This window comes from Podarcis melisellensis, assembly GCF_964234715.1.
Source record: "Podarcis melisellensis genome assembly, chromosome: 3".
Taxonomy (NCBI): Eukaryota; Metazoa; Chordata; class Lepidosauria; order Squamata; family Lacertidae; genus Podarcis; species Podarcis melisellensis.
The window spans coordinates 33,928,531-33,946,476 of record NC_138530.1 but is presented as its reverse complement, the minus strand read 5'-3'; the positions used below and the strand labels follow the sequence as shown (position 1 = coordinate 33,946,476).

At 44.3% G+C, this 17,946-nt stretch overlaps 1 protein-coding gene across 3 annotated transcripts in view; it reads left to right on the top strand.

Annotated features, from left to right (window-relative positions):
- Positions 1-349: 349 nt before the first annotated feature.
- TOGARAM2 (TOG array regulator of axonemal microtubules 2) overlaps positions 350-17,946 on the top strand; it is a 73,704-nt gene continuing 56,107 nt past the window's right edge. Inside the window, exon 1 of one of the 3 annotated variants that reach the window (XM_081903807.1) lies at positions 350-421. The gene's annotated coding sequence lies outside the window, so the exon portion shown is untranslated. Of the gene's footprint in view, positions 422-6,029; positions 6,230-16,979; positions 17,098-17,946 lie in introns of those variants that run through there. The other 2 variants (XM_081903806.1, XM_081903809.1) reach the window with 2 other exon arrangements.

The following is a 17,946-nucleotide window of genomic DNA, read 5'->3' as shown; positions in this document are numbered from 1 at the left end:
CCCACCCCATTTTCATTTGTGCATGGATGTGGAAAGGTTGCTCTGTTAAAGTCTCTGCTTGTGACTTTAAAAACTCTCTTTATTATCTGGGTCACATCCAGAGATTTCTCTCTCTAACCTGGCTTTCTGAAGTGCAGGCAATGAAACTGACAGCATCTATTGCTGGCTGGTATCACACTTCTGAGGGAGGAACCGGTCTATGCACATTGGATTTGCTCCTACCTAGTAAGCCCATTCTTTATATTCTGTCGCTGACCATTGGGGGGCAAAAAGAAATGATTTATAACCATGGCAACAGTTGCTGCGAGAGACTGGGATCAACAAGAATCTCTTTCATGCCCACATCAATGAGTTGAAGATGAAGAGCCTCTCACATCCATTTGGACAAGACGACTAGTGCCACTTTTTAATTTTGATTGAGGTAAGTTCGCTTGAAATGTTAGACACACACACTCGGTAACTTGCTTAAGGGAACTTGTTGCTCTGAGCTATTTTTCTGAATTGGAGTTGAGTATTCCCAGGGGACTATCTCACCCTCTTACCTGCTAACAGACCCTCTTCTCCCTCATCCCACCACCACAAGTTGAATGGGCTTTTCTTCAACTGATTTAGAGTGCTTGCCAGAACCCATAGGAATCAATCTATGCTCTGGCTCTTAGCTTCAGAACTTTCTCTGCAATACAGGATGATTTTTAGGAAGAATGTTCCCTTAAGCTGTGCTTGTTTCATATCCAATAGTCATCCTGTGTATTCTGCCGCCTCTAGGGCACATGGAAAACTTGGATTTGTTTAAATCTTTACATTTGAAAATACTTGCAGAGCACCCTTCACATACTTCTCTAAAAATCATAGGAAATATCTGTATATCAGTGTTGAGTGATAGTAAGGGAGAAAACAGGAAAAACTTATTCATGCTACCCTCCCCCCACCTTGAGCCCCTTGAAAGAAAGCTTTAATAGTTAATGGTGAATAACCTACAGTGTAGCAATACAATTCATAGGCAAGATTATGGTATTACTTGAAAAGTTTTACTTTCGCTCGCAGTTCATGTGCTAAGCGGTGAGGAGGGACGACCACGCTATCAAGTGACAGCTGTAGCTATCTCTAGGATAATGCACACTTCCCAATAGTAATTAAATAGTACAGTGGGACCTCGGGTTACAGACACTTCAGGTTACAGACGCTTCAGATTAAAGACTCCGCTAACCCAGAAATAATATCTCAGGTTAAGAACTTTGCTTCAGGATGAGAACAGAAATCGTGTGGAGGTGGTGTGGCGGCAGTGGGAGGCCTCATTAGCTAAAGTGGTACCTCAGGTTAAGAACAGTTTCAGGTTAAGAACAGACCTCCAGAACAAATTAAGTTCTTAACCCGAGGTACCACTGTATTGAGGGTCACGGGTGTCGCTGTGGGTTAAACCACAGAGCCTAGGACTTGCCTATCAGAAGGTCAGCGGTTCGAATCCCCGTGACGGGGTGAGCTCCCATTGCTCGGTCCCTGCTCCTGCCAACCTAGCAGTTCGAAAGCACATTAAAGTGCAAGTAGATAAATAGGTACCGCTCTGGCAGGAAGGTAAATGGCGTTTCCGTGTGCTGCTCTGGTTTGCCAGAAGCGGCTTAGTCATGCTGGCCACATGACCCGGAAGCTGTACGCCGGCTCGATCAGCCAGTAAAGTGAGATGAGCGCCGCAACCCCAGAGTTGGCCACAACTGGACCTAATGGTCAGGGGTCCCTTTACGTTTATCACTGTATTAGCATTTCGTCCATTCATTTATATGAATATTTATATACAGCTGACTCCCCGTTTACACGGGGGATACATTCCGTACCCCCACATGCATATGCAAAAGCGCGTAAAATGGGGCACTCACCAGTATCAGCTCAGCTGATGGGTGGGGGAAAACCTTCTCTGCCCTTCAGCTGTGCCAATCCATGGAGCCGTGCCATTCCTCCACTCATGAGAGCTGGAGGGACAGCATGGGTCCAGGGACCGGCACAGCTGATGGGTCCACAGAGTCATGTTGGAGGGACAACCCAGCTCTCACACAGCAGAGGGGAGGGGTAGGTGCTGCTGCCATGCTACCCTGCACAGCAGCTGTTAGGTGGGGAGGCCTCCTGCTCACAAGGAGACCCCAGTGCGTGAAGGGGACGCCCTCTTTGGGCTCTGGGAAGGGTCTCCTTGCGAGCCAGGACTCCTCCCCAGGGTGCTCCCCATTTCCAGGATCCTGGCACCATGTGTGTGTTCGGTTGTGCACAAATACGGTGTGTGTAAAAGACCTTCACCTTACAGTCACTTGTTGTAGAAACTTAATAATACAGACATGAAATTTAAAATTACAGTGTCAAAGAGCAACGCCATGAAATGGCAGAACAATAGCTAACAAAGGCAATCCTTTCTAACAGCACTGTTGTTTGTGATGGGGAACTTGTGATCCTCCAGATATTGCTGAACTAAAGTTCTCAGCATCTGTGACCACTAGTCATGCTGGCTGGGACTGATGCTGGTTGCCGTCTAAGAACATTGGGAAGAGCCGCAAGTTCCTCCTCTGTTTCAGGTGCTGTGTTGTTAGACGGGGTGTCCAGGCTGAACCTTAAAATGAAGCTTTGGCTGCTGCTTCCCAGTGCTGTTGGTATCATACCACTTTAACAGCAGTGGCTTTCCCCCAAAAAATCCTGGGATCTGTAGACTGTTAAGAGGTGTTGAGAGTTGACAGGGGAACCTGTATTGCCCTCACAGAACTACAATTCCCAGAGCTCTATGGGAACAAGGATTTATCATGAACAGTAGCTCTATGAAGGGAATAGGTGGCAGTGGAAGACAGGAGTGCCTGGGGTGCTCTGGTCCATGGGGTCACAAAGTCGGACACGACTAAACAACTAAACAACAACAACACTCGGGAACCCTTAACAAACAGTGCAGATGAGGCCTTAATAGATTTAAGTTCCCCTTCCGCAATGCCCACTCCACCATCTCTGTATGGTGGAACATTTATTGGGTTTTCATTTCCTGATAATTGGCTAGTTCCCAAATATACACCATCATTGTTCTCAAGCCATAGACATTTTCACAGTCACCTGACACTTATTTGAACAATCAGGATGTACTTGATGAATTGAGCTATTTGTGTCGGTAAGAGCGGGAAAGCTTGGCAGAATGGACAGGAAATGAACCTGCTTTTCATCTCCTGAGCGGTTTTGCCATTTACATGTACAGCGCTCCCCACTGTGTTTCCTCTGTAAATGTCCCCTCATGGTTGCTCCCACCCCCACACCCTCTATAGAAACCTATGCTCCTTTGTTTCCATTTTCCATCTCCTCTCATCTTCTGTGAACAGGTTCGGTCTTTCCACCCATTGTGGAAACCCAGAGAATGAAAACCTGAATAGGGCTAACACGTCTGTCACTTTAAGCAACGTAAACTCTTCTCACACAGGAAATGAATTTACCATAAAGCCGAATGAAAATGGCAGCCCAAATTCTTCCTCTTATTTAGGGGCAGAAAAAGGAGGGTTTTTGTGTCTCATTTTACCAAATATTATCCTGAGGGAGGAGAATTTCTTCAGCAGTTTCTTGGAGATGAGGATTAACATGAACACTGGCAGCAGAAACAACACAGCTTGTTGCTTTTTTCCCCCCCTTAGAGAGTTTTCCATTTTTCGTGGTGGGCTATTTTGTTTTGGTTTTATTGCTGCTACTCTTTGTATTGTCTGTGGTGGTCTGTGGTGGCGGCTGAAACTGTGGCAGGATTTTGTATTCTCCCCAATGCCCTGGAATTAGTGTCGTTATGAGGTATTGTGGGTAAAAAATGGCAGCAGCCAAACAAAGAAGAAGAAGGAGACTATTCAGTAAAATGGTTCTCATTACTAGACAAGGGTGAGCTGAATAAAATTATCTGATTCCCGCCCCTGAAAAAACCCTCTCCTGAGGAATACAGGCTCGGCCCTACTTTTAAAGTATGATACGTGACTCACTGTGCTTGTTCCACTGACTTATTAGTATTTGAAGGAGCTAAAAGTGTCAGAATAGTTCTTCATGAGCAAAAGAAGAAAAAGCACTTCTATATAGGAAGGAGAAGAAAAATGATACCTCACATATGGGTTCTAGAAAAACCTTGTAACCTCCCAACCACATTGTAATTTAAACTCTTATGTGCTGCCCGTGTGTAAATTTCTACACAGAATTCTTTGCTTGTAGATAGTTACTTGGTTTTCCAGGCCAGCCCTTGGCATTTTGCTGCCTGAGGTGAAGGACAAGATGGTGCCCTTCTATTCCACATACAAAGTGTGACCAGGTGGGCAGTTGACTCCGCTTTAGTGCTGATGATGGGAAAACATCCTCCACTGCACCTGAGGGCAGCAAATGAGGGCAGGAGATGCAGAACAGGCTAGCTTGGGGGGTTCAGGGGGAATGGGGATAGTGTTGACACGCTATTGACACCTCCAGCATCTGCTACCTGAGACAGCTGCCTCATTCTGCCTAATGGTAGGGCCAGCCCTGGCGCTGCGTGAAGCATCCCTAGAAACAGGTTTGTAGTCCTTCTTTCCTTTCCAATTAGTCCTTGAATAGTCTCTGCCCTGACATCTAATGTTTTACAGCTCTGGGAATGTAATGATTTGTGGAGACCTCCCTGTCTAATTCCTGGTTATATACTGTTGGGCCTGTCATTACTCGAGGTGTATTACTGATTGCCGCTGCAGCTGGAATGTATATCTACCCACGTCTGTGTTTGGGGTGTTTATCTGATGTTGGAGCTGCTCCTGCTATTACTTGTCAGCATTGTTTATGAAGCCTGGTGGAATTAAATGTTATTGATTACAAGGCCAGGAGTAACTGCGAGATCAGCAAGTGGAAATTTAGGTAGAGATTTGTCAAAGGATGGGACTGCAGCAGCTAAAATTTTTAATTGGCTGTGCCAGGAATCTTTCCCACTAAGGCCAGCCATCATGTGTTCCATTTTTGTGTGCAAGAATAATGGCCAAGCACTGGGATCGTTTTCTCTACCCCACCCCCACCCCAAAAATGCTTTGAGTGTCAATCTTTTGTATGATTCAAATAGCCAAATCTGTCAATTTTGGTTTCTCTTTTTCCCATTAATGAGTGCAGTTATTCACACTTCCGCCTCAGTTTGCATTTGACTATAAGTGTGTGTGTGTTCCACATGAATATTCATCAACATTTTTGTATGAATTTCTCCCACTGTACGTGCTTACATTCAGTTTTGCCTAATATAAAGCAATTTCCCCCTAAAATAGTGCATCTGTGTATGCTATTTTCATGAATATATGCATTTTTATGGATACTTTACTGCACTATGTGCATTTTTTAACCCATTACTTGGGAGGAGAACTGCATTGCAAAATTCAGAGATGTGTACAGTACGTAGAATTGTACAGTTGGAAGGGACCCTTCCACGATTATTAAATCAAGAACGGATAGAAAAAGAATTTCCTCCCAAATCAGATTGCTTCCCCCTCCCCTTCAGTGTGTGCTGTGTCTTGTTTCTTCATTTTATAACGCAGATGTGCATTTACTCTAGCCGTCCAACGGATGTGCAGGACAGTGGCCCCTATAGGAAGGAAAGCAGACCCCAATTTCCTATCACAATGTCTCATCAAAACTGCTGTTCCATGTGCAATTGATAATGTTTCTTTTTACTTTCCATCAATACTGGCCAGTATTGGTTAAAAAGCACTTCAGAAGGTGAGGAGGAAATTAAGAATGCTAGGAAGGAATTCATTTTCAGTGGTACAGAGGCACTAATGTGGTTTTCCCATGGAAAAGGGGGGGGGGAGCTTCTGCTTGTTGCTTTTATGGGCATCAGTGATCTGACTTTTGACTGAAAATTCTTTAACACTCAGGAACTGGTGCTGACTTTCTTTCTCCTTTTTAAAGCTAGCATGTTGGCAGGTCGCCTGGTCTCCCCTGACACCCAGGTCCCACAGATCTGTTTGCATCCCATGTGCCAAATGCCTAAAAAAAGGAGCCAATCAAATCACGCCTGCCTAATGCATTAATGAATCTCCTTATGTGCTGCTTGCAAGCTTAATTCCTTAGCAAGTGGTAATGGTGCTTTCGTATCTAGCAAAACAAATCCAAGGAAGGGTTCAGAGGGGCAGGGGCAAATGATGTTTTGGAGAGTGCAGAACCCCAACATTAGACCTGCCTCACTGTGGAAATTCTGAAGCAATTCCCCCAAGTGTTAATTCGGGGCATCTAGTTGAGAATGGAGGTAGGTTGCTTTTCTTTCTGTCGTTGTTGCAGCAAATGTTCCCTTTGCTTTGCGGTTTCTGCCATTTGCCAAGTAGCTTTCAGCTGATTTGGGGGAAGCAGAGCTGAATAGGATTTATTTACTGCTCTAAAGTGAGCTGTTTCTTAGGGGACTCTTTAAGTGTTGTAAAAGCTAGTAGCCTGCTAGGCAGAGTGCACACAAAATGCACAGAAATGCATTGCTACGATCTGTTCTGCAATGGCACTGAAAAAGTGTGGAGGCAGTAAATTTAAACATCTCAGAGTTAAAAGGATCACTTTCTTTGTGGCAAGTATAGGAAAGTGGGCAGTTGAGATTAGTGAGAAGCCAATCACAGTTCAGATAAAAAGTTGCTCTAGTCAAGAACGTCTCTCTCTCTCTCTATGTCTGCCCTCCCTATCCTGGAGTATGTCTCTTTCTTGTGCTTCTCAGTTTGAACCAAATTTACCAAAGGAGTCATGAATAAAGACACTTTAAAATGCTGTAATCAATAAAAAAAAAACCCGGATGGCAGTAGGCTGGAAGACTAAACAACAATAATTTAACAATTAAACCAACCTGTGTGCTGAGTTTTTATCATATAGTTGTTTGCCACTGAAGGTCTTAACTTGGCATCTACAACTGAAGTTAAAAAGGCACCAGGTGAACCTCTCTGTGAAGGCATTTCCAGAAGCTGAGGACCACCACTGAAAAGCCCATCTCCCTGGCTGCCACCCACTCGCCTCATTTCTGAAGGCAGAAGCAGCTGGAGAAGAACACCTCACCACAATCTGAACTTGTGGACAGGATTGGATGGGAGAAGATTGCCCTTCAGATCAGTTTACGAAATTTAGAAGTAGAATTCAATTAAGTGTGGTTACACTGATCAGAGATGCCCCCTCTTTATTTTTTAAACACACACAGTTTTATATTAATGGGCCAGATTTAAGACAACTCTGCTGATCTCTGAGGTCGGGCATTCTGGCCTATCTCCTTGTTCCTTGGCATTTAAACTGTCCTAATCTTATTTTTTTCATTCCACACATAGCAGAGTTATTTTGCCATTGAATACATTACCGGTTATGTGAGCAGACTGTTTGCTCTCCAGGTCCTGACCTGGCCATACATTGCTTGTGATTATGTCTTTTAGTGTTCCTGGTCTTGAATACTGCTCTCTTTTTGTAGCGCTGGACACCCATTCCTTCTGCATATGAATGATGCTAATTAGTATATTAACCTTTTGCTTTATGCTGACTTGCTTGCTTTTGTATGGAAGGGGGGACTATTGAGAGGGTTTCTCAGTCTTTGGGTCATGACCTGTAATGACACGAAGTATTTTCTTTGCTAGTGCTGTTGATTTGGGTCATGACAAGCCCAGCAGAGTTTATATACAGGCCTTTGACTCCAAATGAGTCTGAATAGTCTTGATGCTTTCCCCTTTAAAATACATTGAAGCTGCCGTATATTTTTAAATGGAATGCTCTGTCACAAGAGACCAGGGCCCTGCGGGATCTGACATCTTTCTGCAGGGCCTGCAAGACGGAGCTGTTCCACCAGGCCTTTGGCCGGGCGGGGTCCAGTCTGACCCCCTTCCTTCTTCCCTCTTTCTATGGGGGTATGTAAGTGGCCTCTTGGCTCCTTCTATCGGCCCACATGGGACCAGCATGGGTGGCCGGGCCTGGTGAACATTTAATATTCCTTACCCTACGGTTGTGATTCATGGGTTCCCACCTAATTTTATTTTCATTTTAAATGTGATTTTGAACTGTATTTTAATCAGTCGTTTGATTTTGTGTTTTTAATGTATTATATATTTGGTGTTAGCCGCCCTGAGCCCGGTCTTGGCCGGGGAGGGCAGGGTATAAATAAATTTAATTTATTATTATTATTAATGAAAAGCTCTGTGTGAATTCTGCGAGGACGTGCCCTTCATCACACATATACCATACACACATAGATTTTTAGGAAGAGATCTTGGTGGAGATCTCTTGCTGTAGGAAATGAATGGATGCTTAGGGGCCTGTCTAATTCCAAGTCGGACCATTGGTCCATCTCAGTATTGCTTTTAGCTCCAGTGTTTCAGGCATGAGTCTTCCCTAGCCCTACCCAGAGATGCAAGCGATTGAACCTGGAGCCTTCTGCTAACCTACGACCCTTCCCGTGCCAGTTTATATTATAGTGGAGGTAATGAGGACCTCTCATTCCAGAGGGGCTTACAACAATTTCAGTAAAATTATCAGGAAGTACACAGTGTAATCATTAGACACTTTCCCCCATCCACTTCCTGTATTGGACCATCCATAGGTAAAGGTAAAGGGACCCCTTACCATTAGGTCCAGTCGTGGCTGACTCTGGGGTTGCGGCGCTCATCTCGCTTTATTGGCCAAGGGAGCCGGTGTACAGCTTCCAGGTCATGTGGCCAGCATGACTAAGCCGCTTCTGGTGAACCAGTGCAGCGCACGGAAACACCATTTACCTTCCCACTGGAGCGGTACCTATTTATCTACTTGCACTTTGATGTGCTTTTGAACTGCTAGGTTGGCAGGAGCAGGGACCGAGCAACAGGAGCTCCCCCCGTCGTGGGGATTTAAACCGCTGACCTTCTGATCGGCAAGTCCTAGGCTCTGTGGTTTAACCCACAGTGCCACCCGCGGACCATCCATAGGGAGCCATATATCTGGTTTTTGAAACATCATATTTTGTTCTAGCTTTAGTAAAATTTCTTTTTCTGAGTTTCTATGTAAATAATAAAAGAATCTTAATATATTATGGATAAATCTATATATCCAAAGGAATAGTTCATGAATATTATAGAATGGTAGAAGGGCTAGGCATTGAATGTCCAGGGCTCAACCTGTTCACTCTGAGCCTTAAGACTCTGCTGCTTAGCGAGCAGTTAATCTCTGATGCTAAGCCATAGGAAGTGAAAGCTCTGTAGGAAGTTGGCTGCTGAGTCCAAGAGGAGAGTTGCACCTCTTCTCCTCCTTTATGGATTAACAGCAGCCAGTGTATTCTGTCTAATTATCCTTGAGGAGGCTGAGGTGCTTGGCCAATACTGGCAGCTGGACAGCTCTAGATACCTCCCCTTCTTTCCTCCCATACCGTTCAGAGGTTCTGGCCCTGCATGCGGATTGGATAGAAAAATTCTAGCCCATAATTCTAGTCTCCCCCAATACCTTAACTTAAGAGAAGACAAGTTTCTTTTTCAATTTACTTTCCGTTCTTACTAAGAAGAAATCACCGGCATCCCTTGATTTTTCTCAGGATATAACGAAAAAGCATTAAGTGCTGCTCATGTTCCTCTTGCAATCAGGCAGCAGCATCTACTCAGAGTGATATGAAGGAGCCTGCCAAAGGCCATCAAAAGTGTGTTTTATTTTGTTAAAGCAGTTTGCCTTTCTAATGTTTCACAAAGCTTTGTAGCCTGAAAGCTGCTTAACTACTTCAGGGTGGATTGTTGCTGAACGAAACTTGGGTTCAGTAAAATGAAGGACTGCTACTGCCTTGAAGCATTAAAATATCAAAGCTTCCTGTCAGGGAACTGACATCAGAGCCGAGTGGAGAGGTAAGGCTCCCTAATGATGCCGGAGAGGGAACCAGCAAGGAGAGAGAGAGAGCTTCTGCTGGGGAAGGAAACCAAGGTGACACCAGGAAGAAAGGAGAGGCTGAGAGTACTTCGGAGGGGAGGCTCCGAGACTCTTCCAGTGAGATCAGTGAGGAGAGCGCAGGACCACTGCTTGGCATGCCCACTCTGCGCAGAAGGCTTCCGCGCAGAGAAGCGAGGCGGAGACTTGCTGTTAAGGAATTCTTATGTTGGAAGAAGTTTAGGAAACGCCCACTGACGGATTCTGCCAGTGACTGAGACAGTCGCGCTGTTAGGGCTGTCAAACCGGGGAAAGGTCCAGCTATACAACCAGCTCGGAGCAGTTTGGAATTTACGCACAAGCAACCCCAATTCCCATTACACTTCCCTACTATTAATTCTGCTGGGGCTTGATGCCGCTGTATTTTGCAAAATCCACAGCTTCCATCCCTGACTTCCTCTCACTCTAGCCACATTATAGTCCCACATAGCATTCTTAACAGAGCCAGTAAAACAGGTAAGAGAGCTGGCCTGCTTCTGGCTCCTATAATTCAAGCACGGCCAACTTGGCTTTCTCTCCTGAAAATTCTTCTTATTCAAAATACTTTCTACTGTTTGCTCAAACTTTAAGATATTCATCAGAAGCATTGCTTTCTGACCTTCCAGTGAGAGCTGTTAAATTGGCAGGGCCAGGCTTTTGTGGTGGTGGCTGCAAACCTTTGGAACTCATTTCCTAGGGAAACATGCATGGTTTCATCGCTGCTAGCTTTTAAGGAAACTCTTAATTCAATCTGCATTTGGTTAATTTTTAACATGCTGCGCTTTTAAAACAGTTTATTGATGCTGCTCATAAATTGACGGTATTGATGGGGGTAGGTTGTTGTTCTTTATTGTGTTGTATTTTAACTTTTTAAAAATTGCCTTGGGACTGCAGTGTGCCCTGAAACATGGGTTAGAAATCTTTTTAATCCTTTTCCTTCCTTTTTTGCTGTGAGACACCAGTTTGCCCTGATTATTGCTTCTTAAAGAACAGAGAAGGAGAGTAACCTTTAAGGAAGTGGAACATGTAATGATAGAGGCATCTTATTATTATTTCTATCCCTCTATCATCTCTGAACACAGATTTTTCAGGGTTTGGGAATACAGTACAATGCAAACCTGTGGGATGTGTGTGAATGCCATGGGCATGGAATGGAGCGGCCTCTCCTGTATAGCTCCTTCAGCTCTCTCTGCAAAAAATAAAATAAAAAATACACACCCACACAGACACACACTACCACCATGCCAAGTAAAAGCTGATTGTAATGCATGTACAATGTGTAATCTTCCTTTTCTCTCTTTTTTTCTGCCTAGAACGATATCCCCTAGTTAAAGTTTGGAACTCTTGGGACTATTACAGTTACAAATAATATTCTGCAAGTGTATATCACTTGCAGACTTCAAGCCTAAATTCAAGACAAGAGCATGTCTCTTGCCTTAAATTTGTTATTAGTGGAGGAAAGCCATTTCATGTTTCAATGTAATAAAGTGCTATATAAATGACTGTTTTAGGCCAAATCCTTGCAGCCACTCTAAAAAATTCATGTGGGAGTCCATTTTTTAAAATGTTTTATTCACAGTCCCATCTTAACCCTGTTTAGAGCCCATTAAGAGCTTATGTTTTCTTGCCCTCATCTTTTCCTCAGCCGAAGGAGCTTCATCTGGAGCTCTGGGCCAAAGTCAAAGTATACTGTTAAGCCACAAGAAGCCTAGTGAGGCTATCTTCAGATCACATGATTTTCATGCACGTAAGCAGTTCATAAAGGTATAGCTGGAGGAGGATGCATGGGTTTATTTTACAAGCCCCTGAGTACAGCATTCCAGGAATTAGCTCCTACCACTGAGTTTCCCATACTGCATTTCCGCTGTTTAGTTTTTGGTTAATGCTCCACGTGGAATAAGGCACGACAAGCACATTCTGTCACTAGCAAAAGCCACCTATACCAGGCTTCCTCAACCTCGGCCCTCCAGATGTTTTGAGACTACAATTCCTATCATCCCTGACCACTGGTCCTGCTAGCTAGGGATCATTGGAGTTGTAGGTCAGAAACCTCTGGAGGGCAGAGGTTAAGGAAGCCTGACTATACATTAAAAAATCCCATTAACCTCCTCTTTTGTCCCTATGGCTCAGGCATTTGTTGTAGCTCAGGAGGCTTTCAAACGATGAATTGACTTTAGCTATTTGCCTTAATTCCTGAGCTGCTACAGCCATGTCTATTTACACTCCAGAGGGGGTCTCTTTAATACTCAGGATGCGCTTTCCCCCAGAGCCAATTATTTGGCTCCTGGAGTGTCTCCCTCTACCACTTTATAAATTCTTGATTAAGAATCAATGCCTCCTTCTTGGGAGAATGCACGATTAATTCTAGAGTTGCCTAACAAGTGGAAGAGCAAGTCTTTTGGAAGAATCAGCACGTATTCTGCAAAAGGAAGTCTTGCCGCATGCACTTATTAGTGAGCTGGAATTATCAGCATTAATTCAATGAAGGTCTTGTTCACTTTGACATCCATGAATGACATCTGCGCCAGCAGCTGCTAACACCAGTTCATGGTGGTTCTTAAGAAGAGATTGCTGGATCAGGCCATTGGCCCGCCTAGTCCAGCATCCTCTTCCCACAGTGGCCAACCAGATGCTTGTGAGAAACCCACAAGCAGGACCTGAGCACAAAAGGACTCTCCTTTCCTGATATTTCCAGGAGCTGGTATTCAGAAGCATTAGCGTCTCTGACTACAAAGGCAGAGCATAGTCGTCATGGCCAGTAGCCACTGAGAGCCCTCTCCTCCATGAATTTGTCTAATCCTCTTTTAAAACCATCCAAGTTGGTGGCCGCCATTGCCTCTTGCCATGCCTTGCAACCAAAGAAAGAAAGAAAGAGAGCCAATGGCTTTGATTTCATTGAATGTTGTAATTAACATTAAGTCACAAAGCTTAAACAAACTCTATTTGGGATTGATTTAGGCCACATCCACACCATACATTTAAAGCACTATTATACAGTGATACCTCGGGTACTTAATTCGTTCTGGAGGTCTGTTCTTAACCTGAAACTGTTCTTAACCTGAGGTACCACTTTAGCTAATGGGGCCTCCCGCTGCCGCCGCGCTGCAGCCACGCCATTTCTGTTCTTATCCTGAAGCAAAGTTCTTAACCCGAGGTGCTATTTCTGGGTTAGCAGAGTCTGTAACCTGAAGCATCTATAACCTGAAGCGTATGTAACCCGAGGTACCACTGTACCATTTTGACCATCCTAAACATCCTAGGAACTGTTAAGTGTGCTGAGAACTGTTAAAAGACCTTTATTGCCATCATAGAGCTACAATTTTTGGAGTTCATTGATTACTGAACCACTCTTGGTATTGTAGCTTAACAGCTCTCAGCACCATTAGCAGACTACAATTCCCAGGATGTTTTGGGGGAGCTATAAGTGTTAAAGTGGCATCATAGTGCTTTTAAATGTAAGGGGGAGTTGTGGCCTCAAAATAAGAAGCAGAAGCAGAATTGGAACGGATTAACCAATCTGGCGCTATCTCTCATGGTTTATAAATGGACTGTGGCTATTTCTCCCACAGCAAAAATAATATGCAATATTCATGCTTTGATTCTCCAGGACATACCAATTATATTTGGATTGCATGTTCTATCCATGCTTTACACTCCAGCTGTCAGAATGTAGTGTTTGCAGGTGCTCTGTGCCTGTGGGCAGATAGTGTGTGTGTGTGTGTGTGTGTGTGTGTATATATATATATATATATATGCAGGTTTTGGTGTCCTCGGGTGTCTTCCCGTGTAAAAGTTGGGGTGTCTAGGCGACGTTTCGACGAGGTCTCACTCGTCATCTTCAGGCTGGTGCTTTCGGCTTCTTGTTACTGGAACAGAGCAGGATCTCAGTGTTTGAGTTCCTATAAATACTGTTGAGGGGGTGTGGTGTATAGCCTCCAATGTTCTGGGCAGAGAGGAAGTTCCCAGGCTAGTGTGCCTTTTCTTCTTTTGTTCCTTAATTACTTGAGGGATATCCTGAGTGATTTCTTGAGTGATATCCTGAGTACCACTTAGGTGGGTCATTAGGTGTGGATTAGTTGCTAAAGTCTTTGTGTCTTGACCTCTTGAACTTTGTGAAGAGTTTTTCTGAGAAGATGGCTGTACTGCACTTAGTTGTGCTCTGGCTTGGCTTCGTGTATAGGGGCGAGCTGTGGTTTTGTGGCCTGTGTCAGCCAGATCTGTGTAGGGATTGCAGGGGGGTGCAGCATCCGGAGGTGCCACCATGGTTTGGCTACTGGATGGTGTCTGTAATTTATCTGTGGAGAGGGTCTGGGTTTGGGTCTGGTGTGGTTGATTGGTGATGGCGTTCTGTGTGCCTCTGGATCCAAAAAGAAACACCCCCCAAAAACCAAGACACAGAAGAAAACAATGGCATGGCCCTCCTTCCTTATATCAAGGGCACTACAGATAAAATTAGCAAAATCCTCCATAAACACAATATCAAAACAGCCTTTTGCACCAACCAAAAAATAGCCAATATCCTCAGAAACCCCAAGGATAAAATCCAGTTGGAAAACCAAGGGGTCTATGAAATACCCTGCAAAGTCTGCCCAGCCACGTACATTGGACAAACAAACAGACGAATAAGTGCACGTATCGCAGAACACAAGAATGCCGTCAAAAAAGAAGAAAAAACTTCCTCTCTTTTCCAACACATGAAAGAAACAGGACACGAAATTAATTTTGCAGATTCCAAATTGCTCTTTAACATGGAACATCACCACAAGAGAATAATCATGGAAGCCATCGAGATAGAGAAACACCCTCACAACATGAACAAGCGTGACGACACATCCCGCTTGCCAGACATCTGGAAATTAGCCCTCCCCACAAAAACTGACACCAGATCCAGAGGCACACAGAACGCCATCACCAATCAACCACACCAGACCCAAACCCAGACCCTCTCCACAGATAAATTACAGACACCATCCAGTAGCCAAACCATGGTGGCACCTCCGGATGCTGCACCCCCCTGCAATCCCTACACAGATCTGGCTGACACAGGCCACAAAACCACAGCTCGCCCCTATACACGAAGCCAAGCCAGAGCACAACTAAGTGCAGTACAGCCATCTTCTCAGAAAAACTCTTCACAAAGTTCAAGAGGTCAAGACACAAAGACTTTAGCAACTAATCCACACCTAATGACCCACCTAAGTGGTACTCAGGATATCACTCAAGAAATCACTCAAGATATCCCTCAAGTAATTAAGGAACAAAAGAAGAAAAGGCACACTAGCCTGGGAACTTCCTCTCTGCCCAGAACATTGGAGGCTATACACCACACCCCCTCAACAGTATTTATAGGAACTCAAACACTGAGATCCTGCTCTGTTCCAGTAACAAGAAGCCGAAAGCACCAGCCTGAAGATGACGAGTGAGACCTCGTCGAAACGTCGCCTAGACACCCCAACTTTTACACGGGAAGACACCCGAGGACACCAAAACCTGCATATATATATATATATATATATATATATATATATATATATATATATATAAAAAACAAGCCCTGAAACTTCCTAATATTGTCGGACAATTCCGCTTGTGAGGGGGAAGGGGGAGGGGGAAGGAAATGAAAAAGCAGCATGGGGAGTTTTTGCAAATGAGTGACTATCATGTAATCATCTTTCCTAGAATCTTGCTTCTATCAATAGTTTATTTCATTTCTCTTTAGCACTGTAGGCTACTTTAGAAGTCAGCATGCTCTTGCAGCTAGGACTGCAGAGTTTGCCTTCTGTGTCTCTGCAGGACCCTGTTCAGATTTTTGGTGGTGAATTAGTAATCCCCTTCTGTTGCTCTAGGTTGGGTAGTAAGTGGCAGTTCTGTATGAAAAGTGGCCCTCTTTGTTGGGCTCTAATTAATGCTTATGTAATCTCCTTCTCCCTCTCTTTCCCTCCTCCTCTCTCTTGTGTCTGTGTGCACGTCCTTCCTGGGTGCAGTTTGAATGAGGCAGTCCTGTGCAGTGAGATTCCTTTTTTGCAGTTCACAGACTTGAAATTAAATAAACACAGGAATGGTTTCAAAGTGTGAGGGAAAAAGAAATTAGACTGGTAAGTCAGTTATGGTAGCTTCTGGATGACCTGTTTGTTGAGCATTCACCCTGATTTGTCTGCACAAAGTTTGCAGGAAGGTTAGATGTGCGGGCTATTTATTGAGCATCAGTTCTGATTTATTTGGAGGGTGTGTATACATTGCATTGAACGAATGTTATTCCACCCCACACTTTCCAGTGTATTACCCTGTCACTTTACTTTTACCCTGTACAGTGTTTTTTTGTTGGCTGGGGGCAGATTTATTGCACAAGAAATGTGATTCTATCCCACCCCAAAATAGTGGCAGTCTGGGATCAAAATATGTTTGCTAGAGAAGAAGTAGAACAGTTATGGATTCACCTGAAAAGAAGTGCAAGCAAGGCCTTTTTTTCAGCTGGAGCTCACCGGAGCTCAGTTCTGGCACCTCTCAGTAGGGCACCACTGCCATTCTAAGACAACAAGGGAAAAGTTCACGATGAGCTCCAGCACCTCTTTCCCTGGAAAAATAGCACTGAGTGTAAGCATCCTCATTCATCACTGGTGGTGCCTACCTCACAAGGTTGTTTGGAGGATATATGCCTCAATTATTCCTTCATGAAGGAATACCCAATTTAGGGAAGAGTGTAACACAGATATTATATCCTGCCATCAACAGAAGTTTGTTTTCTCCTCTCATTCATAAATAGAGATTTCAAAACATGTGGGTGTGGGGATGTTTGCTGTTTTGTGAATGCTTATCGGATCTGGTTACAGGTGTGTAGAATCCCAGAATATCCAACCTTTTTCCATTGTTGTTTGAAACCTGTGGCTTCCTAATTGTCTGGTTGCAGTCAAGGTCACTTAGTCAAACAGCCAGGGAGACGCCTACCAGGAAAATCTCTTCCTCACTCCTGCATCTTAATACTTCTTTGAAGAAGTTGTTGCTATGCAGCCTTGTTTGTTCACGGTATGTGACACTGTTTGCCTGCTCTGTATGTATAACTTGTTAAGGGTGAGTCAAGGGTTGGCCTGAGACAGAGATCCCTGCAGCTTTCCAAAACTGCCATCTGACCTAGGCAAGATCGCTAAGGGGGAAGACCCTCACAGCCAAGTTCTGCGGCTGTCCCAAGAGATGGCAAATTTAAAAAGGTGAGGATCTGGTTCCTGAAGTATAGAGGAGTTTGCAAAGCAGGTGAGTGACCAGAACGGCATTCTCTTCTGGCTGCTCTCTGAGGACTAGGCTGTCCCTTAGAAGGCTGTTTACATTGACTGTGCAGGAAATACATGAGTCGGTTGCACAGTATTCTGCTAGGGAGTTTCTTATGTAACTGTCATGTCATTTGTTGTTCATCCTTGAATTAGAGAGGTATATTTTACTTCAAACCACTGTAGAACTCCCCAGAATTGAGGGTCAGTGCAAATATTATGAGGAGAAGGGGGGGGGGACTCCAGAGAAGGTTTCGTACCAGCTGAAGCCCCAGCGATTGTCAACCAACCGTTGGAGAACTGAGAACAGGCTGTTCAAGTGACCTTTTATCCAAAATATGACAGGGGTGTTCAAATGTGATGAGGAAATTGTGAGGGCAAGGAGCTACTTGACTGGTTCCCCTACCTTTAATTTTAAAAAATATATATCAAGGAGGGGTGAGGAGAAGAACCAGAGAACTACATTACCTCAGTGAAAGTGAGGTAAAGTTGCAAGAAAACAACATCATTCGTTCCTCAACCCTTCAACAAAGCCACACAGAGTTGTATACATGGTCTCTGCTTTATCTTCACAGCAACCCTGTGAAGTAGGTTAAGCAGAGAGGCAGACAAGAGAAAGAGTATACTCTGTCAACCTACCACAGTGTAGCCCTTGTGCTTTTTTGGAGGTGAGTGACAAAAGGTGCTGCAAGTACTGTTGTATGATTGTAGGCATTTCTTGCACAATGTTGAGTGAGCTGCATGGAAACTTAATTCTGCCATTAAGGATGAGCCTACACGGCCTGTCAAGTAGCCCAAACTGTACCATTTTGGGGCAGGCTTTGGAATTGTACAG